The sequence below is a fragment of the Xenopus laevis genome, chromosome 4S (assembly GCF_017654675.1).
Source record: "Xenopus laevis strain J_2021 chromosome 4S, Xenopus_laevis_v10.1, whole genome shotgun sequence".
Lineage (NCBI taxonomy): Eukaryota > Metazoa > Chordata > Amphibia > Anura > Pipidae > Xenopus > Xenopus laevis.
Genome location: NC_054378.1, coordinates 108,609,044 through 108,636,519, shown reverse-complemented (window position 1 = coordinate 108,636,519; position 27,476 = coordinate 108,609,044). Strand labels below are relative to the sequence as shown.

At 39.4% G+C, this 27,476-nt stretch overlaps 1 protein-coding gene across 4 annotated transcripts in view; it reads right to left on the bottom strand.

Moving 5' to 3' along the window:
* cntn4.S (contactin 4 S homeolog) overlaps positions 1-27,476 on the bottom strand; it is a 212,638-nt gene that overhangs the window by 78,162 nt on the left and 107,000 nt on the right. For 2 of the 4 annotated variants that reach the window (XM_041591296.1, XM_041591295.1), the window contains exon 1: positions 13,382-13,739. The exons of 1 other annotated variant lie outside the window; for it this stretch is intronic. The gene's annotated coding sequence lies outside the window, so the exon portion shown is untranslated. 4 annotated transcript variants of the gene reach the window in all.

Genomic DNA, 27,476 nt, shown 5'->3' with positions numbered 1-27,476 from the left:
CAATAGAGCTGAGTGAGCTATTCCGGATCATTGTGGCATTCAGTGAACAAGACGAATAATTTCCATGAAAACCAAATGGAAATAGATGTATCCGTTTACCCTCAGGTTTGCATGCTTTCCATTACCGTAGTGACAGCATGACAGTCACCAAATGGACATGAGAACAATCTTGATAATTCTTTCTATCAACAATCACGCAGTCTAAAACCACCTATTTGCAAAGGTATCAACTAGTCATATCTCAAGCCACAGATTCCACCAAAACCCCAGTTTGAACTGCTTGTAATTCCCCACTAAGAGTAAGTAAATAGTTCTAATTAAAAATATTTTATGTCCTCATGATGCTCCAGTAGCAGTTCTATTCATGATCCCAATCATTTGTTTATTCTGAAAAGGACAGAGTGCTACATATGGCTTTTCTTGTTAAGTAACGTAGGTTGGACAGTCCTATTAAATGGAGTTAAATAGTTTTTTATGTAAGATAAATCTGTGGTCCTAGAGACCCACCAGCAAAGTTTGGGCACCTACACTATACATATGCAGGAGTCAGATAATCACATAATGCTCTAAGCAGGAGGTGCTCTATTCCCACTACAGCAGGGCATAACACAACCCCTATGGCTGTTAGGGAATTGCTGGAAGGTTGGACATCATGTCCTCAAATAATTACAGCACAGAAAGGGCCTTTATATTAAAATGCACAAGCCAGATAATGTGGGATTAAATCCCATTAATCATGTGGTATTTGCCTTAATAAAGACATTTTAATATATGGAAGCGCAGCTTATTATCTTGAGGCCTATCACAGTGATGGAATATTTAATGCCTTAGCTCTTGAGTGAAGTTGGTCACTGTTACTGCACAGTCCCAGGTTACACATAGCTAAACTAAAGATTTAGTAAAATTAAAGTGAATTTCTTAGCAATAGAATATAACGCTATTGTTAGTCACAGAGAAGTTTCATGACCAAATAAAGGTGCAAGGTTGCTACTGTAATACTGGTCATAGTATCACTATGAAATTATATCTGAGGAAATTACTGATTAACATTTATAAGGATATATTTTACACCTTATTCATGGCTCTTCTGGTTAATTGTTATAAAAGCCGGTATGGCCAACCCTATTGCTATACAACAAGGTTGCTGCAGGTTCCCATATAAAGTAGGTTTGACAAATTGAAGCCTTTTAGCAATTGCTACAACTACAACTTCTAGCATTGACCAATAGAATTTAATTGTAAGTATCTACAATGTGTTATTAAAGTCCAATTGGAGTTGCACAGCTACATTCCCTTCATATTTTCCTCAGAACGATGATAGGTCTCTCTATCCCCTGGGCACCATCTTGTCCTACTATGCTGTACCTGCTATCCTATAGGTTCCCAAATGCTTGTATCCCCATTGCTAATACAGGCACCAACTCTCCCTACTATACCTGCTATCCCACAGTCACACTCCCTTCCCAGAGACTATTATCCCACTGTTACTATAGGCACCATCTTTCCATACTATACCTGCTATCCCACAGTCACACTCCCTTCCCAGAGACTATTATCCACTGCTACTATAGGCACCATCTCTCCCTACTATACCTGCTATCCCACAGTTACACTCCCTTCCCAGAGACTATTATCTCACTGTTACTATAGGCACCATCTCTCCCTACTATACCTGCTATCCCACAGTCACACTCCCTTCCCAGAGACATTATCCCAGTGTTACTATAGGCACCATCTCTCCCTACTATACCTGCTATCCCACAGTCACACTCCCTTTCCAGAGAATATTATCCCACTGTTACTATAGGTACCATCTCTCCCTACTATACCTGCTATCCCACAGCCACAGCTGGTGTCCAGAGACTATTATCTCTATTGTGCTACCCACACTACTACATCCTGCTTTTGATTAGTAACCCGAGGCTTGTGCATAGTCCATTTGGCATGTTTAGAAGGAGATACATGGATTTACTACTCCTTCCTGTTTGGATTTTTGTATGTTTTAGGGGCAGATTCATTAAGGGTCGAATTTCGAAGTTAAAAATACTTCGAAATTCGACCCTCGAATTGAAATCCTTCGACTTCGAATATCGAAGTCGAAGGATTTAGCGCTAAACGTTCGAAGGATTTTTCGTTCGATCGATTCGAAGGATTTTAATCCAACGATCGAAGGAAAATCCTTCGATCAAAAAAAGGTTAGCAAACCTATGGGGATCTTCCCCATAGGCTAACATTGACTTCGGTAGGTTTTATCTGCCGAAGTAGGGGGTCGAAGTTTTTTTTAAAGGGAAAGTACTTCGACTATCGAATGGTCGAATAGTCGAACGATTTTTCGTTCGATTCGTTCGATTTCCTTCGAATTCGAACGAATTTAACCAATTCGATGGTCGAAGTACCCAAAAAATACTTCGAAATTCAAATTTTTTTCATTCGAATCCTTCACTCGAGCTTAGTGAATCGACCCCTAAGTGTCATGTTTGCTGTTGAGGGTACTGGGAGGTGTACAGTAGTTTAGGAACACTGAGCTATAATGTCTGTTGGGAAATCTTGGTGGAGTTGCTTGATTAAGCAGAAAGGTCCTTACATTTATAGCATTCTGTAGCTCTCAGTTTGGACTAACTCCATAAGTAAATGTGGAATTGATACATATACAGGTTTGGCAACCTCTCCATTGATGTAAGCAGGATTTGGAGCAGACGCATTGTAGCAAATTATTTAATAGGAGGAAAGAGCGATGATACAAAACTGATGATCGTGTAAATGGCAAACAAAGCATCGGCTGTCGGCAAGATGTCAGCCACCTAAAGGGCAAGCTCACCTCAAAGTTTACCTTTATAATCTAAATAGCAGTGAACAACTTTGGAATAGAATTGGATAATGACACCTTTTAAAAATCATCTGTAACAGGGAGACATTTTCTAGGGTTTATACTTTTTGACTTATCCTTATTGAAGGCAAAACAATCCTATTTGTTTTAATTCGTGTTTATATGATTATTAGTAGACATTAGAAGGCATGGAAACCCAAATAAAAGAGGTACTATGGGGTATATTTATCAAAGAGTGAAGTTAATAGTGATGTTTCGCCACTAGAGTGAAATTCCGCCACTCTCCATTCATTTCTATGGGATTTTTATAGGCGTATTTATCAAAGGGTGAACTTTCACCCATTGATAAATACGCCTTTCAAAATCCCATAGAAATGAATTGAGAGCTGCGGAATTTCACTCTAGTGGCGGAACTTCACTCTTTGATAAATTTATCCCTATATCTGAAAATGTGGGTTGACATGGGGGTGGATTGCATCTCAAAGTGCCTGTATGGACCAAACGAGTTCCACAGCCAAGCAGGTTATAAGGCAGGACTCTTTGTATAACTGACCAAACACAGTGGGGTAAATTCATCAAGTGAAGTTCCGCCACTAGAGTGAAATTCCGCAGCTCTCAATTCATTTCTATGGGATTTTGAAAGGCGTATTTATCAATGGGTGAAAGTGAAAGTTCACCCTTTGATAAATACGCCTATAAAAATCCCATAGAAATGAATGGAGAGTGGCGGAATTTCACTCTAGTGGCGGAACTTCACTATTAACTTTACTCTTTTATAAATATACACTTGTGAGGGCAAGAAAGCCTGCAGGGGAGACAGGCAAGGGGATTATTGCAGGCTGCTAGCACTTACAGGGTTAAGTAAATCATTCTGCTAAATGGAGGCTTCTAGCCAGTAACTTGCTTAAAAATATATTAGATCATTCCAAAATCATGTAAGAATAAACCTACTGTGAATATATTATTTATTGCACTCCGTCCCCGACAGGTCACCTTAAAATGTGTCCTTAGTTAGTATGTCATATACAGTGTAGTGATGGGTGAATTTCTCCAGTTTCGTTCAACTCGAAAATTGACACCGCATCAATTTTGGTGCCGGCGTTAAAGTCAATGGGTGCCCGAATAGTGTTGATGCGCTGCGATTTTGGCGCGAGAGACTTTTCATACGAGCGTTCAAACTTTTTCGATTTTTTGCGCCAGGCAAATTTATTCGCCCGTCACTAATATTCTGAGACCCCCCCACCACAGCCCACCCTTATTTACCCAAGCCAGATTTTACCATCACAGAGTATGCAGCCATGAAGGGAGTCATGGACAACCTGATACTGTGGATATCGGTGCTCCAGCCTATAATGCACCACCTCCAAACAACACAACATGGTTGTACACTATGTGCAGCAGCCCTAGGAGAAGGGATTCAGGAGTCTGTTAATAAGAGAGCATGTCATGTTTTTAAAGGTATACTGACACGTTCCTATATTAAAGGAACAGTAACATGAAAGTGTTTTAAAGTAATAAAAATATCATGTAGTGTTGCCCTGCACTGGTTAAACTGGTGTGTTTGCTTCAGAAACACTACTATAGTTCATATAAACAAGCTGCTGTGGAGCAATGGTGGAAATTGAAAAAAGTCTATATGGCACAGATTAAATAGTGGATAACAGATAACACCATTATGTTCTACAGAGCTTATGTGCTGTGTAACCTGAGCCTTTTCTCCTTTGAATGGCTGCCCCTATTGCTACACAGCAGCTTATTTATATAAACTATAATAGTGTTTCTGAAGCGAACACACCAGTTTTTCCAGCGCCGAGCAAAACTGCATTATATTTTTATTATTTTAAAACACTTTCATTTTTCTGATGTTACTGTTCCTTTAAGCTTGAATATGTCAGTGCAACTGGTTCACCTTGAAGTTAACCTTAAGTATACAATAACATTTCCTATTCCTACCAAGTGTGAAATTGGTCTTGGTATATTTGTTTTTATAGTGTTTAAATTATTTGCCTTCTTCTTTTTCTGCCTCTTTCCAGCTTTCAAATGGGGCTCACTGATCTCAGAAACTAAAAAAAGCTATTGCTCTGTAAGGCTACAATTTTATTCTTATTGTTACTTTTAATTACTTAAAACTTCTTTTATTCCTTCTGTTCATATTCCATAACTCATTCAAGCCACTGCCTGGTTTCTAGGTTAAACTCCACCCTAGCAACCGACCAGCTGTTGACATTCCAAACTGGAGAGCTGCTGAACAGAAATCTGAAAAAACACAGAAATTAAAAAACGAAGACTAATTTGAAAACTGTCTGAAAATATTAATGTCTACATCAGCCTAAAAGTTAATTTAAAGGTGAGCAACCCATTTAAGGAGACAGTGAAAGCTGGGACAGATGCAAAATGGGGAAACTGAATATGAACCAAACCCCCATTTATTATAGAGTCTGTAAATTCAACAGTGTTTATATAAAGTGTTACTGTTTCAGCTACTCCCCAAAGTACATACATAAACATTCATTTTAACTCTGAATACATCTGTATCTGTATAAGAATCTGCACAGCACCATGTAAGAGGCACCATATTAGAGTTGTATGGGTATGGGACCTGTTATCCAGAATGCTCAGGACCTGGGGATTTCTGGATAACAGATCTTTCTGTAATTTGGATCTTCATACCTTAAGTTTACTAGAACATCATGTAAACAATAAATAAACCCAATATCCTGGTTCTGCTTCCAATAAGAATTAATTATGTTAGTTTGGAGTATTTGGATATGGGAGACAGCCTTTCCGTAATTTGGAGCATTCTGGATAAAGGGTTTCCAGATAAAGGATCCCATACTTCTTTTTTAAATCCATATTCAGTTGTATCTCTCTATTAAATCATTTTCTACTAAGCCAACAGGTTCAGGAGAGCAATTTCCGGACAAATTTCAACCCATGACTATGATTCTATTCATTCAATTAGTGACCTGAACAAAGGCAGTTTCCTTTATTTTTATTTTTTTGGGGGGGGGGAGTCGTTATTAATCCCTCACATTACCCACGGGTTGAAATGAGCAGCCTGTAGGAAGCCGGAGTGTTTATTGGGGATGCTCCTCAGGGATGATGCGGTGCCATTAGGCAGTCAGGATACAGTTTGAGTCCTGTGGTTTATTCTGTTATTTGCTTGTTAGAAAGTGGAGTATTACAACTTGCCCTTGTTAGGGATTTGTCATTGGTTTTATTACCTTGTTACTGTACTGAGTTACCTTGGATTGGATCATTCCCCTGTTAGCTCTTGTAATGGAACAGAGAATTGTATCATGCACTTCGTACATGGCTGGCCTTGGATTGCATAATGGCATTCCCCAGTGGGAGCGCGGAATGCAGAGTATTCGTGTTTCATTTCACCTGCAAATCCCGAACACACAAACACACAGAGCTGGAGAACGCAACTCAACAGTTGCTGCTGACTGTCTAATCCTATCCAGGTGAGGGAGCATAAGGGTGTAGTTAAATTACAACTGTCAGCAGATGTTGCCTGGGTATTGTACATCGACAGAATGTTATGTAAAATGATTAATTTACTTTCACAATCTTGTCCTTCTGTATCATCTGACCTTTGACCACAATCTCTTCCCTGAGACTATTATCCCACTGCCACTATAGACACCATCTCTCCCTACTATACCTGCTATCCCACAGTCACAGTCCCTTCCCAGAGAATATTATCCCACTGTTACTATAGACACCATCTCTCCCTACTATACCTGCTATCCCACAGTCACACTCCCTTCCCAGAGACCATTATCCCACTGTTACTATAGGCACCATCTCACCCTACTATACCTGCTATCCCACAGTCACACTCCCTTCTCAGAGACTATTATTCCACTGTTACTATAGGCACCATCTCTCCCTTCTATACCTGCTTTCCCACAGTCACACTCCCTTCCCAGAGACTATTATCCCCACTGTTACTATAGGCACCATCTCTCCCTACTATACCTGCTATCCCACAGCCACACTCCCTTCCCAGAGACTATTATCCCACTGTTACTATAGACACCATCTCTCCCTACTATACCTGCTATCCCACAGTCACACTCCCTTCCCAGAGACTATTATCCCACTGTTACTATAGGCACCATCTCTCCCTACTATACCTGCTATCCCACAGTCACACTCCCTTCCCAGAGACTATTATCCCACTGTTACTATAGGCACCATCTCTCCCTACTATACCTGTTATCCCACAGTCACACTCCCTTCCCAGAGACTATTATCCCACTGTTACTATAGGCACCATCTCACTACTATACCTACTATTCCACAGTCCCTTTGTAGCAAAATTTTAAATGAGTCACAAAGCATAACCAAGAGTTAAACCAGATATCAGGATTTGGGATTTAAAATGTTATTCTCCCTAATGAGTTTTTGCTTAATTACCCTACAAATACTGTATATATTGCATTACCTACTGTCATTCTTTAGATTGGTTGTTTAATTCCCTATTCCAAGGTTGGCCACAATAAGGTAAACATCTCATAGAGAGAAAATCATAAAGGCTTTCCTTGATTTTCAAGAGTGTTACAAGCAAATGTAGCATCAAAGAGAAAGTCTCCCTGGCCTATAACATCCCAGAGCACATGGTTGGTGAAAGCGATCTTCAATAGCACGGCTGTAGCCAGTAAAAATCTGTATACTGCTAGTGTGCAGAATGAATAATGAGAATGAATGGAACCCTCCTAAATATTTTAATATCATGATTTTTGTAATATCCTACCTTTAATCAAAAGGAAATTTAATATTTTCAAGCTGTGAAATGAACCGAACTACTCTCTGATTACAAAAATGAAGGCTTTTAATGTGAAAGGCAGTAGATATTATCAATAATTAGAATTAATAATGATTCAGTATATTTACCAGCATTATACTGTACATTAGGAGCCTGGTACATGAAGCACGATGGATATAAACAGTTGCAATTAAAGGTCACTAAAGGATGACCCCTCTCATTAGAGCCTCAGACCCCAAACTCAGGTTTGATAAAGGGCCAGTAGGGGTCCGAAACATTGCCTTGTTTGTGAAATGCTTATGGGCTAAATAAATCACATATTTTCATGTGAGATCTATTTTTGCTGTGCTTCTGGATTTTATCTATACCGACTGCTGTCCCAGTGCAAGGAAGGGGATTTCTGGTTGAGCACCCATTACTTTCAACAAGTGGAAACCTTACAGGTAGAGCACTCCATTATCGAGCAGCAGTCCCCAAACTCAGACTGGAACATATAAAATACAATGGTAATAATATATTTTACATAGAGTAATTGAAAATGATCAATATGGTAAAAAAGCAGGAATATCCAACCGACTATCCTAAAACTGTTATTGGACTTTATTTCCCAGCCTCCCAGGAATGGATCAAGTAAAGGTTAATTATAATATCTCGGAAAGGTACATTATGATTATTAAAGGGGTTGTTCACCTTTGAGTTAACTAAGTATGATGTAGTAAGTGATATTCTGAGACAATTTGCAATTGGTCTTCATGTTTTATTATTTGTGTTTTTTGAGTTATTTAGCTTTATATTCAGCAGCTCTCCAGTTTGCAATTTTTGCAATCTGGTTGCTAGGGTGCAAATTACACTAGCAACCATACATTGGTCTGAATAAAAAACTGGAATGTGTATAGGCGAGGGTCTGCATAGAAAAATGAGAAATAAAAAGTAATGATAATACATTTGTAGCTTTACAGAGCATTTGTTTTTACATGGGGGTCAGTGACCCCCATTCAAAAACTGAAAAGGACCAGCAGAAGAACGCAAATAATTCAAAAACTATACGAAATAAATAATGAAGACTAATTGAAAAGTTGCCTAGTATTGGTGATTCTATAACATATTAAAAGTTAGTTCAAAGGTGAACCGCCCCTTTGACCTTTTCTTATCCTCACTTTTTAATTCTAGAATTACATTTCTTCCACTGAACCAAGAACTCCACACTGAGCAAAGGCCACCGGCAGTGTTTGACTGGGATGCCAGGGGCCCACCAGAAAACCTTTGGTTAAGGGCCCACTTTCCAAACTATTATACCTCCTCTCCTCACTCAACATCTTTATTCTCCTAGTCTCTTTTCTCTACATACTATTCTCTGTTCTTCCATTATTAAGCCTCTTTATTCCCATAAAGAAATAGGAAATGACCATGAAATAGGCCAAAAGTTTAGAAGCAGGAGGGCCCACAGACACCTGGGCCCACCAGAAGTTTTCCTGGTATTCCCGTGGGCCAGTCCGACACTTCATGAACAAAGAAAACAAACAATCAAATCAATTTACTGAATTTAGGTAGACAAGCAAACACCATAGTCACACAAAGTTACCCGCTCAGTAAAATATAGGCTTGTCTTGGAAGGGCTTCATACTGTACATCAACCAAAATCATGTTCTTTCAATATTCCAAGCAATCCCAAAAGCATTAAGGCCCTTTATCCAGTTTAGGCACAAAACTTGTAACATAGGAGACATACATCTCATTGTTCTCTGTGGATAAATAAGTATGTTGTGCCCCATAAAACATAACACAAACGCATGTCTAATAAATATTACATTTTAGGGTCAAGGTCAAATCAGCTGCTACTTTTGGGTGCTTTTCCCTAACACCTTCAAGAGAAATGTTTTCCCCTAAAACACACAGGGGAAGATTTACTAAAGGTCAAAGTTGCCGTCGCAAGCAAAAATAATCCAGAAATCCAATCCACAGGGACATCGCCAATTTACTAATAGGCGTAGAGGACAATTCACTAGTGAAAGAGTAGATCGCTAACAAATTTCCACGCCCTTTCGCCAGGTGCATTTTCAAGTGCGAATTTAACTAGGGATGCACCAAATCCAGGATTTGGTTTGGTATTCGGCCATTTTCAGCAGGATTTGGTCGAATACTTAAGCATGGCCGAACCAAATCCGAATCCTTAAAATCATGTGACTTTTCATCACAAATTTTTTTGTGCGCAGCACTATTTTCCCCTCCCCCTCGCTGATTTGCATAATTAGAGTTCGGATTCAGTTCGGTATTCGGCTGAACCTTTCTCAAAGGATTCGGCGGTTCGGCCGAATACAAAAATGTGGATTTCGGTGCATCCCTAAATTTAACAGAATGTTGCCTCTTTCGCCTCTTTCGAGTTTCCCTTGGCGGCTTAGATCTGGAGAACTGATAAAATGAAACTATCATCCTCCTCAATCTTATGTCAGTGACATCATATCCTGGATGCCTGATAAGTCTTAAAAAGGAAAAAAAAACTGGCATTTTTTCATAATTTAAAGTGGAATTGTCTTTAAAAGTTGTAACTATTAAAAATGTTTGTTTTAACTTTTTTACCAACTGAGGAGCATGCCATATTTGTTTTAGGGTGGGCTCATGTCTAGGGCATTAGAGGATCTCTTTTGCCTTTATTTTGCTTCCTTGGACATTTTTAATAAGTGGCCACTTCAAGCAATGTCCCCAACATCTCTAATAAAGACATATGTATGACCTATATGAACCTGCCTTACTCAAATTGATCTAAGAGTAAGTGTAAGTGTAAGTTTACGCTAGCGAAAGTTTGGCTGCTGAAACGCAACTTTGCATTTTAGTGAATTAGTGTAGTGGTAGCAAATTTGCACCTGACATAATGACTCGAAGTGTGGCGGAGCCTTCGCGGGCGAAAATTCGCACCTTAGTGAATTTGCCCCATAGTTGCAAGATTTCAAGGCCAAGACAATCCCAATGCACTTTTGTAAGTAGTTAAGAGACACCCAAACAACAATCTCAGCTGTATATTTATCAGAGTAAAAGGAGCTCACTATAGATGCCCAGAAAGAGACTTTACAGTCCCTTCACATATTTATAGGTTTTTTAGAAGTGTATTTATGAAAAGATGAACTGTCCCTTTCTCCCACTTAGAAACTGAGGGCTGTAAATAGTTCTTTAATGGAGGACCCATGCCGATATTTTTGCTATTACTGTTTGGCCCGACTAGGTTTTTTTTTCTTCTGTCCAGTTCCTGGTTTCTATCCAAGAGAGAGAGAGCATGAAGTCGGAAAGGGGAATGTAGCCGGAACTAATTCAGTTAAAGAAATCTAAACACACTTGAGATAAATACAAATCAATTTTAAGGGCTTAAACTAAACCAGAATTAAGCATTTAATAGGAGGGATAGAAGCACCAATTTGTATTTTTATTGCAGTCTAATTCTGTGCTTCTAAGATATATCGATTGCACCTTATATAAATATTTCTGCTCATTCGTGTCAATGGGAAATGCCATTCAGGTTGCTCTCGTGAGTTCATTTCTAACCTCACCCATAGAGTCCAACTAAATAGCGCCCTCCACTGGTCAGATTGTGTGCGTGGGATTGTCTAGCTAATATGCCTTCCCATAATAGAAAGCACGTGCTAGATAGGATAGTTTTGCCATCAGCATAGATTTATAAAGCTAAATTACCTTAAATGAAGGACTGTTGGTTTATGTAGGATGTTATAATGCAAAAGGGCATCATTTAAAGTTTCTGGGTAAAGGGCTCCCAGATAATATAGCTGTCAATGTGGCAAATCTACATACATATCACATAAACAGGCAACCTTCAAAGACACCTGCTAAGCCCAGTCACAGGTCTGTTACACCCAAACTCTATCTCCCCATCGCACCATCAATCCAACCCTTCAGCCCCGCCGGCGTGTATGCATAATGCACTATGACAAACACTGTCTCAGTCGCACGGAACTATCATCACTTACACACTCCTTAGCATACAGAACAAGTTCATGGATCTTACTATACATTCTTCATTCTAACAGCTTCTCTGCACAGCCAGTGCTCCCCATACACACAAGGAAAGCAGGTACATCTCACAATGTGACCTAGAATCCTTGCCAAAACCCAATAATTTCCCCGTTCAAACCCACTACACTACACTGCACACTCACACATCTATTAATTATACAACATGGAGCAATATTTACAGGCCGGAATCCACTCATTTAATTATGTAACTGATGATCCAGGTGTTCCTCATATGACCCACGTATACATATGATATAATGGGTCTGCGTGGCCTTTGTATATAAATTGGCAGTGCTCTGTGTATAGGAAACCCACTGCATTGCTGTTGTGTTAAGAAGCTGCTCCGTATACATGTATGTATACAGACAGAATAACAGGCTGGCTGTGTTGGACCTATAATAACAATGTCATCTATACAATTCAGTATTTAGGAGGATAAACAATAAAACATGATCTTTACCAGGTCTCAGCTACCTGCACTGGTGGGAGTTATAGTTAAACAGAATGTGGTGGCTGCAGGTGTCCCATCCCTGATCTGTTATACCATACACACACACTAACACATATATTATATTAACATTATTCAGGGACAGGCTACCTTTCTCATGCTGGCAGTGTTACTGGCAGGCAGGTGTTAGGAGATTGTAGTTCTGCAACAGCCAGATAAGTGTGTATCGATAGAAAGACTGATCGAGATAAATATATCTATAGACACAAATATAAACACATACACGCACAGGCAACGCTATAAACACATACGCCAGAAGTCAAAACATTTGTACCGCTAAGCGTCTCTGCAGACACACACCCTGATTATTGAATATAGAACAGTTCCTCCACATAGAAACTCAGCCTTTTGAATTAATTCATTCCCAGCAAGTGCTCAGTCGCCCATCTCCACACCTACTATTTATCTATTTATCCACTTTGTCTGAAGTCACAGACTCAACAGTCCTGCACCCATTAAACCCATTGGCACCCACACAATACCACCTGCACAATCACACTGACCTGCCGTAAATTCCCTCCTGCACACACAAACAAACAAACAAACAAACAAACAAACACATAATTACAATTGAATAGACAGACTCCACCCAAGTATAAATGTAATCTGAATGTAGAGGCAATGCTCCGCTGCAAGTGCTGTTCCTATTAACTGGCTCAACACCTGTACACAATTTACTCAACAAACATATCCAGTTCAGTAGACGCATATAGATATTTATTCTACCAGAGTATCTCTCTCTCTATAGAGTATTATCAACCAATGTCATTGTCTAATTTAAGTACAGACTCTGTATGAGCACCAAAATGATCATCCGATAGATACAGACTAGGTATAAACAGTGATCCCAATTTAACCAGCAAAATTGTGTACTCGATAACTCGCTTACTCACTCCACAATATAATGTGAGCCAAGCACACCCACACTATACAGTATATATATATATGTACAGACATTTATAGAAATACATACACAATATTTAGGCAGGAGCATTTGTAACACCTACAAATCAAATCCCTTCTGACACTCACAACGTCCCATTGTATATTCTATTGACTTCTATCCTGCTCCTCAAAGCACTGCAACTCCTCTTATAATTCTCCAAAATTTCTGGGAATACAAAAGCTTATATTCACTATATCCAGGTAATCACAGACACACACAGTCTGCGCACTTAAACGCTACAGTAAATACACAAAATATATAGACAGAGCTATATGCATTGTGCCCCCAGTGCCAGCATATACATACGATGAATGCAGCTCCATGCAATGCATCCCAGTTCCAGACGCTCACATTCTGCTCTCGGCTCTTCTGATTTGGACACGGAGAGAAGCTGCTGCGCTGGTCCCTGAGTCGTTCAGAGTCTGAGCTCCTCTGTGTGCCTCTCTCCACCAAGCTCCCCCCAGGACTCACATAATTAGCACAGGAACCCAAGAGAAGAACAGAGAGCTACAGCTGTGACAGGGGAGGGGGGAGAGAGGAAGGAGGTGAGAGTGGAAGAGAGAAGCGAGGAAGATAGAAGGGAGAGAGAATGGAATAGAGAGAGAGTGCGAGATTGAGAGAGAAAGAAAAGGACTGGGAATGCAAGAAAGGAGGAGAGAAGGGGAGGAGAAAGAAAGGAGTAAGGAGGGGGGACCACGGGAGGAGGCAAATAAATAAGGAGAACAATTAAGAGTGAAAATGGATGAGAGTGAAAAGTACCAATTAGAGGGTGAAACCAAAGAGAAAAGAAAGTAGCAGTAATTTGTATCTGTAGAGGGTACAACAGGAATACAGGGAAGAAGGTGGGAATGTGATTTACTGGGGAATACTGTCGTTGCAAGCATAAGGGGGAGCATACCTGTATAATCTCTCCCTTTCTCTTCCATTGGAATAAGGTATTATGCTCTGGCAGCACTCAGAGAAAATCCCCATCCCAGATTTAGACAATAAATTGGATTTATGGCTTAGATTAACATAGGCACAAATATGGTCTGCTGCCATCACATATTAAATATTTCAATAACTATGTATAACAAGGATTTCCAACCTGGCAGCTTCTAGCTGCTGCTAAATTACAGTTCCCTGCATCCCAAACTCATTCCGTCCCATTTTTTTCAAGGACCTGTCAATACATGGTTACTTAGTAGGGTGTTCCAGGTATGGTTCTACATGGTCAGAATTTTACTGATGACAATTTTAATAGTGGGGAAGAACAATAAGAAAGACACAAAGGCTGGTAATAAGATAGCATCCATAAGTTTATGCCATCTGTGTTTGCATTGTGTATGGAGGTATTGGTCTGTGTAGCATAGGCAAAGGGGCTGCTGTCCAAGGTGCTGAACAGCAGTCACACAATCCAGTGACGTCCAATTCATAACCATTTAGGTATGTTGAGCTGCAACTCTCAGCATCCCATGGAAGCCAGGTCCTTCCACCAAACATGGCAATATGATAAAATCTGAATATTGTACATAAAATATCTAAAGTACCAATAAAACAACAAAATCCTGTCTGAGAGAAGTGTCAAATCTACACACTTTGCATTGAATAGAAAAAGAAATCATGCCGCCCACTTGTGTTAGCATATAATGCAAGCATAAAGCAGGAGCTATAAGGGCATAGTGATGCATACCTTTGGCTGCATTTGTAATGCCATGGTGAGTAGAGAAAATGTAAAAGCATTAAATAAACCAAAATAATTATTTTTTTTTCTCCCACAGTGCTTCCGTTTCTTTGGTATACATCCTGCATTGGGAGATAAAAAAAACAGGGCAGTTTGGCAGGGGTTTATGAAACAAATACCCATGGAATATCGGCAGTCAATCGTGTGGGTTCTCTTTTAGTGATTAAAATGGGCTATGCATAGAATAGAAACTTTTAACATTCTCTTTTTATGGAGTAATGGAGTAATAGTCCCAAAGTTTACATCAGGTCTAGTAACCACATAACAAGGAGCATCTACTTATCATTTAACAGTGATCTTTAAAACTATTTAGAAGTGAGCATCTTATTGGTTGCTATGTGTTCTAGACCTCTGTTATATAAACAGGCCTCAACATGAGGCTTCATTTTCCCTTTACGCTTAGAGTCATGAGGCAACATGTGTCACCTATTACATTATGAAAAATATATTGGCTTGTAATTATATTCTATTTATATTGCATTTAACAGCGTGCAGGTAAGGCATGACAAATGACCTATGCGATGTACTCAAGGTTAACTGGCTGCTTTCAACCCTAACTGCAGTAAGACAGTTGCTTTCCAATCCCACCAGGATTCTGGCAACCGAAGCAACATTTCCCACCAAGCACTGCTGGGCAATTGTCCTCTATGATCTGAGAAGGGACATCCTTCTATAGAGGCGAATATTTGGGTTATTTTAAGGTCACAAGTGACCAATGAGAGCACTTTTAATATTTAGATCAGTGAGAGGCATACCCCCCTTGCCTGATGGCAGAACCAACCCTAATACTTACAAACCAAATGTATTTCTCTGAATTCTCCCAGAAACTAGGGACTATGTATAGAAAGACAAAGACAGGTGGAGCAGTTGCTTACCTGTTCTAACCCCCAAGTGGCACATTGTTGACCAACTAGACACTAGACTAGTTATGTTACTACAATGTGTGATGAACCAATTCTGTATAAGTCATATAGCACAAACAAATGTTTCAACACATTACACACACACTATTTTAAATAACAAAGAAACACTTTTCTTTAATAATAGTTTTTGGAAAATGTTACCTAATCGTTTCTGAACATAATTTCCAGAATCAGAAATTACCCCCATTAAGTGGAAGTTAAGATGTAAGCTATAAACCAAATTAAATAAGTGAGGAGTTGCCTATTCTCAGCTTGTTGCACAAATGAAAATGAAAATATTCTTTTATTAGTGTATTATTACTTTATTATTACATTATCTGATTATGATGATTTCTTAAGGGGGAACCCTATCTGCATGTGTAACAATAAAAGGCAAATTGGCAAATTGTTAGTTTGTAAGCAAGCAATAGCAATATACTCAGTTTCTTCATTATGGTGCCCCCCTCAATGGTAACAGAGGTAAAAGAATGCTCAAGAGTAAAGATTAAGCCAGCAGCTTATTGGGCAGTGTATGGGGCCCCCCCGATGGCTTCCCCGATCGATATCTGGCTGAAAGTCGTCCAGATGTTGATTGGGCAGGTTTAAAAATCCCATTGGATTGAGGACTGTATTGGTTTGTTGATGCCGTCCTCGATCCCACTGCCCATATTCTCCTCGTTGTGATCCAATTGTTGGGCCCAAGAGCTCATGATTGGATCAGCCAAATATCGCCCACCTCAAGGAGAGATCCACTTGTTTGGCGACCTATCTCTGTATATATGGCTAGTTTGAGACAAGTTGTGGATGAGAAACAAGGAATTTAGGAGGCATCTGTCACTTATAAGGGGAGGAGAGTGACTGATATTTATGCAAGGAAGATTATACCTGTAACTCATAAAAGAAGGCAAGAAATTCATGTAGAAAGGGAGTACTTGTCGTACATAAGGAAAGTTGTGTTATTGACATTTTATAAAGGTAGAAAAATACCTGCCATTTATAAAAGGAGGAGAACCCTGTAATTTATATGGGGAGGGGAGATTTGTTATTTTGACAGGATGGAAATGTCTTGATATATAGACAGAAAGAAGAGTATCTGCCATTAATAAGTCGAGGAGAGTAGCTGACATTTATACAGGGATAAGGGTACCTGTCATTTATAAAGAGAGGAGAGTAATTCATGTGTGAAGGAGGGAGAGTAGAAAGTTCTTGATATTTAGACAGAGAGAAGCGTACCTGCCATTTTAAAAGAGGAGAAGAGTAATTAATGTAGAGTAGGATAGTAATTCCTTTGTAATCATTTATATATAGAGAAAAGTAGTTGACATATATACAGGGAAAGGATACCAGGCATTTACAATGGCACAAGAGTATTTATAAAGGGAGAAGAATAACTGTAATTCATTTAATTTATATTAGGGGGGGTGTAGTTGAGATGTACCCTGGGAGAAAGGGAAAAAGTGTAGACATACTGTATTTTATTTTGGGAGAAGAGTAACTCATATACAGTATAAAGGGAGGAAAATATTATTTATATTGGGAGGATAATATCTAATATAGAGGAGAAACGTTGGGTCGATTAGTTGATATTACACAGGGAGAAGGGTACATGTTCTTTGTAATAGAGGAGAGTAATGTTTAAGGGAAAAGAGTAACTCTTATTTAAATAGCAAGGGGAGCAGTTGACATGTATAACAGGATGAGAGAACCTGTCTTTTAGAAAAGGTAGAGAGGAATTACCGTAATGTATAATGGAAAAAGAGTAACTACCATTTATATAGAGAGAACAGTAGTTGACATTTAAACTAGGAGAAGAGTACCTGTCATTTTTAAAGGGAAAAGAGTAGACATATTTTATTATGGGGAAGAGTAATGCAAGTACAGTATAAAGGGAGGAATGTACCTATCATTTATACTGAGAGGATAATATCTGATATTTATAGAGGGAGTAAAAAAACCTTAAAAAAAAGGGGTAGAGTACTGTAAAGTCAAGAATAAAGTGTTCTGTATTTATACAAGGCAACAGTATACGAGGGCTGTAGAATATTTATGACATATCATGCATATATGGAGATGAGAGAGTCAAGCATAAATCTTGGATGTAGAATGCGATCCTGATTAAGACAGAAAGGTAGGGTGCACTGCGCTTGCTATTCACATTATTAAGCTAGGGTTGTACCTGGGAGCTATCAAACAGAAGAATATAAGCAGAAGAGTATGAGGGAATGAGTGTCAGTCATATAGGGGATATGTTCATGTCATTACTATAGGGGGCTGCAATATATGTCATCTCCTTGGCAGAACCAATTACAGAGCTTATGGGACAGAATCCATCACATAAATAATAAGGTGTCTTTGGTGTCTTTTTTTTTTAAATAATAGATGGAAAACCCCATTGATTTCAACAAGGCAGAAAGAGGGATATATGTCATTTACACATGAAAGCAAAGTGTTAGGTGATAGAATGAAATCCTTTACACGGAGAATCAAAAAGCCCAGACACAAGCATACTGGAGATATGACCAATAACTGCATCATTATTTATGACCGCTCATGAAAAAAAGGGCAAATACACTGGACTCCCATGACACCAATGCTATTACTACCACTGGAGAAAAACCTGACTGGAGCTCATATATAACCCTGCTACATGACAAACAAGGGGGAAGGGTTCTTATTATCTAATAGAGAGAGAAACGATCCTGATCAAGTCTCTGTCATTAAATCAGTGTTAATGGGTTCACCATGTACAGATACAATAATATAAACAGGCATTATAGGATTCATCGTTATTTAGCCAAACTTGCTCAATAACACATTTAACAGTTATTTAAAATAACCCATTTGTGGTTTGTCTTATTTTTCCCCCAATTTTACAACAGATCCGGTACAAATCAACAGCAGTGTTTATCCCTATGATGGTGCAAGGTATTAATTCATTAATCAATAATTTAAAGTGCTCTGGTAATGCGGGTGTCTAACAGCGAGGGCTGAGAAAGCTCTACCGTAACCCTGCATGATAGGGGCTAAGAGATAACACTAGGGAAACACTAAATGAAATCCATGTCTTTAGGAATTGATTAAATGCCGAATCCTTTAAATTAAATTAAAGGGTAAGTGAAGTTCACCTGTTAAGTCTGGCCTGTCTGTTATGCATGCTGTTCTCATTCAAGAATCAAGAGTGATACTATTGTTTTCCCCTTATACACATACCTTTTCTGGCTGCTTTTATCCAGAATGGCCTTATAATATAGATACTGTATGAGATTGTGAGCTATGAGCGGAAATAGAGGCTTAATGTGTTGAGGCTCTGATCTATGAAATGCGGAAGTGTAGTTTGATTACCATGTCGGCTCCTTCTACCCTCAGGCTAACCACTTTATCTCCTTTGCCCTAAGCACTAACAATCAGACTATAAGCTGTGAAAAGCAGCACAATGTAAAATATAATGGAAAAGAGGGAGTAGCTGTATTTGCTGTTTTTATAGGGAAAAGAAAGTCACCCTGGGATAAGAAAGAAGGGTAGTTAATACTGTATATCACTTATTTAGATTTAAGGCTTCCTTGCTTTCTTTTGTCTCTGATTTATATATTTAAGTGTTCTGTTACTTGCATGTCATTAATATGTTGGCAGCCTTATACTGAGTGTCCAGGGCCACATATAGGGGCAAGGGAGGGGTGTAAATGACATTTATAAAGGGGGATAATATTCCTAGAATGTACGTAAGCCTTTGGGACCTGTCATTTGTATAGGAGAGGGGTTGAGTCATGTGCAAGATGTGATCTAGACATGTTCTGCAGAGGAGTGCAAACATGGCCTGACAGTCCGGCAGAGTACATATCATTCAGACAGGAAGGATGCCGGAACCTGTCATTTATTAAATGCTGACCTAATAAGACCTGGCACCCATGAGCACATGTTCACCCTATATAAACCTATATTGCTTCTCTTAGCCATTTATTAAAATCAGTCTTTTTTAAATAAGGTGTCTTTTCCATTGTAACCTGCCAGGAACATGTACCGCATTCAAAAATGAATGCTGACAAAGTTGAATATGCTCCACTTTTTAATTGGTTTTTGTTATCTTGATTGGGCACAGGTTTTTTATTTGCATTGAGGGATTAGGGGAAAGATGGGCTGCCTTCAGCTCTATAAACTAATATTTCCAGCACCAGCATTTCATTAATGGGTGTTGTAACTGCAAAACATATGAAGGGCAACAAGTTGGAGAGCCCCAACAGAGCAAACTAAGGTGCCATTCAGCACCTTGGACAGCAGCTCTTTAGTTGACTTTAGATGTGGTCCCCATCATCATATCAACATGAAATACGGAACTCATAGCTGTCATTGACCTGGAATATAACTGCAAGTACTGTATCTATGTATATTCCCTTCATATAGAATTAGCAATGGATTCATTCTGTTTAGAAAGTCACATTATTGAGAAACAGGATTGTGTAATATCTGCCATTCAACTCCTTGAGCAGAAGTTTTTTATTTCCCTTTGCGTGTGATACACAGAACAACACCATCATACTAATTTGTAATACGGTTTATAATATGAATTTGGAACACTCTTCTGTATAGACATATATACATATATATTCCCATTAGATATTCCGTCTGTGATATAGTCATAACATTGATATTCTGATTAGAACTTGAAGCTGGCAAATGTATGCCAATTTCAGATGCACTTGTATTTGGAAGGAGTGGAAGGAGTCGTATTAAGGCAAACTAAGGGGTTGTCAGACTTTAATGAAAGGATGAATGATACTTCCATTTTACTTACATAGTTCTCTTTACACTGAAGGGGGAACACAAGGACTGGCTGTGCCTGGAAATATTTTCCCATCTATTCTATTATGGCTTTCATTGGCAATTAGTGTTGAACACATGTTTTTGGCTTTGTCTTGGATTTGCTGTGAAATTTCACATTTTAGCATCAGAAATACTACTGGGAATACTGGGGTTATATCCTAAATTCATGCATGGGGCTAGTGTAATAATAGATTTCATAAGTACCTGCACCATGATGCACAGTTGGTATGGGGTAATACAACGGTGGAGTAGAAAGCAATGGCCAATTCCATATATGAATTATAAAGTTAACTTATATATAAATACCAGTTATTTAAAATAACCCATTTGTGGTTTGTCTTATTTTTCCCCTAACTTACAACAGATCCTGTACAAATCAACATGCAGTGTTTATCCCTATGATGGTGCAGAAAAAGAAATAACCTTGCTGCAGGATGGCGTAGAAGTAGCAGGAGAGCATAGGGAAGCCCCACTGGTCATGCAATTTTTATGGTTTAGGATCACATAAGACAGAGGCAGGGGAATCTCTTGTACACCCTTATAAAGAAAGGGGAATTTGTGTCCAGAACCAAGGTAAGCCAGATAATGAAGGGACGAGAATTTGTCATAGCCAAGTCTAGATTCAGAGTTGTGTTTCGCAAAGGAGAATACGTTTTAAAGATCAGCCACCAGATCCATGGAGAAATAATCATAAAAAAAACACTAGGTGAGGGATCCCATATATACAGATATAGGGTAGAAGTTATTCCCCCTGAACTTACTCCAGGGTACTTCATAAAATGAAGACATGTTGCATAAGTATTGTTATACTGATTATTACTATGTTCTGCATCTGATTGTCCAATGTTCTACCTACCCATCTACTATACTGCATCATCCTCCAAAGGAACATTGGTGCTTTGTCTGTAACCCTTGTTCTTCCAGTCCCCCTTGGTGATGGAAAATTGTTGAAATAGTTTTCGAAGCTATAAAAACATCCTATGTACAGTAAGTGCACATATCAAAAGGCGATGGCGATTTGTCTGTACCAAAGCTTTATCTAAAATAAATCCTGCATGGGAATACAGGCAGATAAAGCGAGTGATATATTAAGGCAGCGCATACAATGGAGGCGAGCTTGAAACTTTCATCGCAGCTTACTTATCCTATGGGGCTTAATAATCAATAAGCAAGCTTTTTCAGACTCTTACAGAACTCGGCCCTAAAGAATAAAAAAGGAAATGTTAACAACTTTGTCAAGTTAGATACAATTACTCAATGTAACAGCTCTAGGCCATAATCACAGAGAAAGATAGAGATTTTTATATTTCTCGCACAAGGTCCCTTATAATAGCCTGACTTTTGGTAATTGGGGAGCTATTGCTGGTGATTTGATTCCCACTTGGCATTCTCTAATCATCGTCCCTTCAGCCAATCAGCTCCCAGCGAACAACGAGCTGATTAATTGTGCGCTGAATGTCTTCTCTATTTATATCTCTGCTTCGCTGAGACATCTCAACAGGTCTGCCCGACTCTGCGCACAATCACACAGAAATAGGTTAATTAAACACGATTCAGGGAAAGGCAGGAAAAGAGAGTAACGAGAGGCAGAGGGCACGGGAGCACACCATCGGCTACAGAGGGGTAATGGGAACAATCAAATGCATTCACACAAGTGGAAAAATTCCTGCACAGGCAGGCGAAGGTGGAGCTCAACAGATACACAAGCACAAAGCAAAGCAGCCGATACCACCCTTCTAGGCACCCTGCCTATAATAACCAGAAGGTGTTGGTTTCTTGTTTTGTTCTTAAGTGATGGCACTGCTGCACTAAAACAGCAATGGCATGTGATTCTTTTGCTGCAAGCCTGCTGCACCCACTGTGGGAACCCTACAATTACTGCCATGATCAGGGATGTTGGGAGCTGCAGGGTTCCCCAGAAGAGGTGCACTTGCGCATGATTATGTAGAGGCAGAATGGACACAATGGCGCATAGTCAACTATATGGAAGTATAAGGAGCTCACATGTATGGCAGTTTCAACATTTGCATCAATTTTAGCCTGACCACATTTGCGGTTGCATTTGTAAATGACACTGCACCCTTTATATATTTTTTTGGTTCTTCTATCCTTAAAAGCCATTCAATAAGTACCTCTTTTTATATCTGTCTCTAATCTTTTTTTGTTTTAATGTATTTATGCATTTTAAAAATGAAATGGTTTTGTTTGTTTCTGCCCGAGCCAAGTATTTTTTCCACGCTTCATAGCTACATCTGTAATTGGCGTCTTGAAGAACCATTGCTGTTAATACAACCCTATGTGTTTCCTTCCTGTCTCTTTCCCCATTTTTGTCTCTTGTTCCTAAACTCCCATCTTGCCAATGGAAGCTATCTCACACTCCCTGAACACCCCCCATGCTGTTGTTCTACTTCTACACCCAGTATAGTGGACATGGTGCAATTTAACTAATTAACTAATACAGTTAAACATCAGCTAAAAGAGTGATATAAATATATATATCTTGTATTTGTCCATTTTCCATATCCTAGAACCAGCTCTAATGACGGGCATCTCTACCGAATATTTAAATGGTTCCCTCGCAGGGAACAGTATGAAAGAAAAACGACCATATTCTTAATGCTGTTAAAGAAATACTTATTGGTAGATCCCCGCGGGCCACAAACACAGAGGAAACAAATCAAAACAAAGGTTCCTGCTGCATAAGGTGCACGCACAACATCAAGGTGGAAAGGGTCATTTAGATTAGTTAAGTCAAAGAAGACAGAGACAGAGACATCACTCACCAACTGCAACAAATACAACTTCTGGGAAAAGGGTAATTGCTTTGGTTAAATTAAAAACTGATTGCAAAACAAAGTAAGACGAATTGAGAAGAAAATATGTTTCTAGTTTGCAAATGATAAAGCAGCTGGCGCCAGAGCCATGGCAGGGAATCATACTGGAGCAACGGCAATACTGTACATAATACAGAAGGTTAGGGAAAGGCCAGACATGTCTAAATGCAGAGGAAGATATTGTTTAATGAACAGCCTATAACAACACGTATCAGGAAACTTTCCAGTTCCCAGTTGGAACATTGGTCAGGAATAAAGAAAAGGTTGGATGAAGATGTACCTTTAGGCTCAGCTGTAAAATAGTTCCAAGAGAGAACTCTTACTTATCACTATTTGCCATTGTGCAAACCTGGGTGCTGTTGCCAGTGGGTGCCAGGAGTGTGTATAGATGTCTTCTGCTTGCCTTTTGACTATGGTTGCATGTAGAGTGACTCCAACTGTCAGTTCCCTTCTTACTTTAAATCTTCTGGTGGACAGGCCCATTCAAGTTTCAGTTCTTGGAAGCTTGAGCCCTATCACATGAGAGTGATGATTGGTAGATACTTAAAACATGCCTCAGTGTATTATTCAGCATCTATACAGGGTAAAATTTTCGGGATCAAGGACTAACAGGCCATTGTCTGGATATTCTACAAGTACTGGTCATTTGGACACTGGTCAACAATAGGTATGAGGGAAATTGGTTGAAGATGTGGTTCTCTAAGGAAGGCTGCTTGGGTTGTCCCTGTTAGACTTAGACTTAGGATAGTTGATGGTGTAGTGGGGTGGGAATAAAGGATGGTGTGTTGATATTATACTGCATTGGCATTGTGTGCTGGGAGCTTCAGTTCAACATACACTACAGTGTGTAATGCTGGCAATTGCTGCGATTGTGGTTAGAGAAGAAGTCAGCAAGCAAACAGAAGTAATTTAAGTCAGATCCTTGTTTCTTTAGAAGTATATAATATAAAAATAATTCAAATACTACAAGGCTATTGATTAGAAGAACATTTTGTTTGCCCACTCGGAAATCAGAAGGGAATGTTTTGAACTTTAGAAGAAAAACTGGAAACGACTTTGATGGGTATTTGTCTGCCTTTCTCTGAACGAGGATGAAACCAGCTCTCATGAGGTCATATAACAGCAGCAACATTTTAGCTGGCTGTATGCACATTACGGCTTTTTCTGCTGATTCCCAAGGTACAGACACAGTCTAGTGTGTTTATGCACATGTATGCAATTACAGGTCTAATTGAAATACTGTATGTGTAACATCATTCTATTGTAGTTTCCCATAACAGCCAAGGAGACCATTGCTTTCTTTTTCCAACTTATATAACAATGTTCAAAGCCTGTTACTGATTGGCTGCTTCTGTGAAATTGACGATCCCTTATGTGTTCACAACTCTATGGGGAATATTTATCAAGGGTTGAATTTCGAATTCAAAAAACCTCGAAATTCGAATTCAAAAAGACCAAGCGAAATTAATTTGAAGCTTTTTTTTGGTCGAATAGATCAGTTTTTGATCAAATAGGTCCATATTCGGCCGAATTTGAATTGTATGAATCGAAGGAATATCGCATTCGATCGAATTCGATTAGCAGTTTTTCCCAAAAACAATTCGATTTTTTCAAAGTCCATCAATTGACTCCAAATAGATTCTAGGAGGTCCCCCATAGGCTAAACCAGCAATTCGGCAGGTTTTAGATGGAGAAGGGTCAAAGTCAAATTTTTAAAGAGACAGTACATGATAAATTTTGATATTTTAATTTTCTAATTTTTTTCCTTTCCACATCAGGGTACAGGATACACTAATAACCCTACAGCCTGTATGGCTCTCTGCTGGACAACATGAGTATTGTGGAATATGGTATATTTTGGTGCTAACGTTGAAAGATTATTATTAACATGTATTTATATAGCGCCAACATATTTCGCAGCGCTGTAAATTAAATGAGTTTATACAACTAAATCACATGAATCTGTTGGGTGCTACTGGTACAGTTTGGCCTATAAATGCAAGTCAAACAATGCAATTACAAGTACTCAACACATTTGATACCAGTGCCATCTCTCTTGTGGGACTCTTTTAAGGATGATAATCTCTATCTCAATTTCTAACACATAAAGTCCCTATTCCAGTGCATTGTCTACAAGGCCTATTTAAAAATGGTGCATCCCTAGGCTGCTCTCCCCCCACCCTGCTCACCCCCCAGACTGTTCCTGACCCGCTGGCATTCATCCCTGTCTGCTACCAGTTTGCACACCTCCCTGCCGCTACCCACCTGTTCCCCCACCTGTTCCTGACCCGCTTGCACAAATCCCAGTCTCCTATCAGTTTACACACCTCTCTGACCGGACTGTTCACAACCTGCTTATCCCCCCATCTGTTCCCGACCCGCTCGCTCATATCCCTGTCCCCTATCAGTTTGCACACCTCTCTGCTTCTGACCTGGCTGTTCCTGAACTGCTTACATGCACCACCATCCCCTACCTGCTTGTACACCTTCCTGCCCCTGTCCCCTACATGTTTGAACACCTTTCTGCCCCCGACCTGCTCGCACATGCCTAGCACAGAACTAGCAACCCTCTTCCTCACAGCCCCACTGCTCACCTGGGGATTGAGTGGTCAGATGCAGTGAGTGGGCAGCATGCCACCCTCAGCAATTTACCACCCTAGGCCCAGGCTTTTTTGGCCTTCCCACAAATCTGGGCCTGATTGTCTACTGGTTATTAAGCTACCTCATCTTCTACCCACTGCTTCTATGGCACTTTAAAATAGGAATTGCCATCAGACAGGTTAATTCTCACTCATAGGGTCTACTACTTCCCTGGCAACCAGAAGGATATTAGAGTGGAAATAAGGGCAGGTAACACCAAGAAATGGATGGCCACATTTTATTATTCACTGATTTATAGTCAAGGATACCACAAAGCAAGGGAATCAGTAGGGTGGTAGATCATTTTCTGGTCTGCTAATGCCACATTTATGCATAGCTGGAAAGCATCAGTGAAACTTTAGATGGAGAGATGCAGAATACCAGCAACAATAGTCAAGCAGTAAGGACAATATCAGCTGAAGAGCCAGACCAAATAATTGCTTGTACGGTGAATTTCAGAATGAGAGTAGGACAAATAAAGGGCCGTTCCCAGGGAAAGTGCATGCATTTGCATTCAAGGGAGTGAAGCATGTGTTGATGTTCTCTTGAAATGCTTTTCATCTATGCCACGTGTATATTATGTGACTATCTACTCATGTATGTGCATTTGTATATCTCAATGCTCTCTCAACTGACTGGAACTAACAGAAGATTAGGCTGCCTTCCTACAGTTGAGTCTATTACCAGATCCCGGCTTTCTACATATGTCAAGTGGGACATCAGGGAATTCCAATGAATGGCATTATTTTTCCCAGCCAGCTTTTTGTTTTATTGTCATTTTAAAGTGTGGCAATTTTCTTTACAAATAATAGGAATATTCTAAATATTAAAGCAGCATTAAGTGCTGTGTATAGGCATTACCATATATGCAGAAGGATACACTCCATCGCTGAACGCAGGTTGCAATGCCCAAGGGTAATCAATTTTTTATGTTCACGCAATTAAAAATTTGAAACACACAAAATTATTTTCCACTCTGTTGTTTTCCTGTAAATTGCTCGTCATTAATGATCCCCCACACTGCGATACAAGCTGTGTGGAGCCCCACGTTTATTGAAGCAAGCGATGAATCTTGGAATTTCCCCTTATGTGACATGTGTAATGGGATATGGTGCCGTCTCTCAGAAACATCTTGAAAGCAAAGCGCAAACACTACAAACACTAACAATTTCCTTTTTTGATTCTCTGTATTTAGAATAATGTCCCAATAGAACATGTCCCATATTGATATTACTATCAGTTTAGAGCTGTGCACTCCTTCCAATAGTAACACCTACTTATGGAAAGAGTACCTACAAATAGGGGCACATTTACTAATGGTCGAATATCGAGGGTTAATTAACCCTCGATATTCGACCATCGAAGTAAAATCCTTCGACTTCGAATATCGAAGTCAAAGGATTTACCGCATTTCCTACGATCGAACGATCGAAGGAAAAATCGCTAGATTGAACAATTAAATCCTTCGAATCGAACGATTTGAA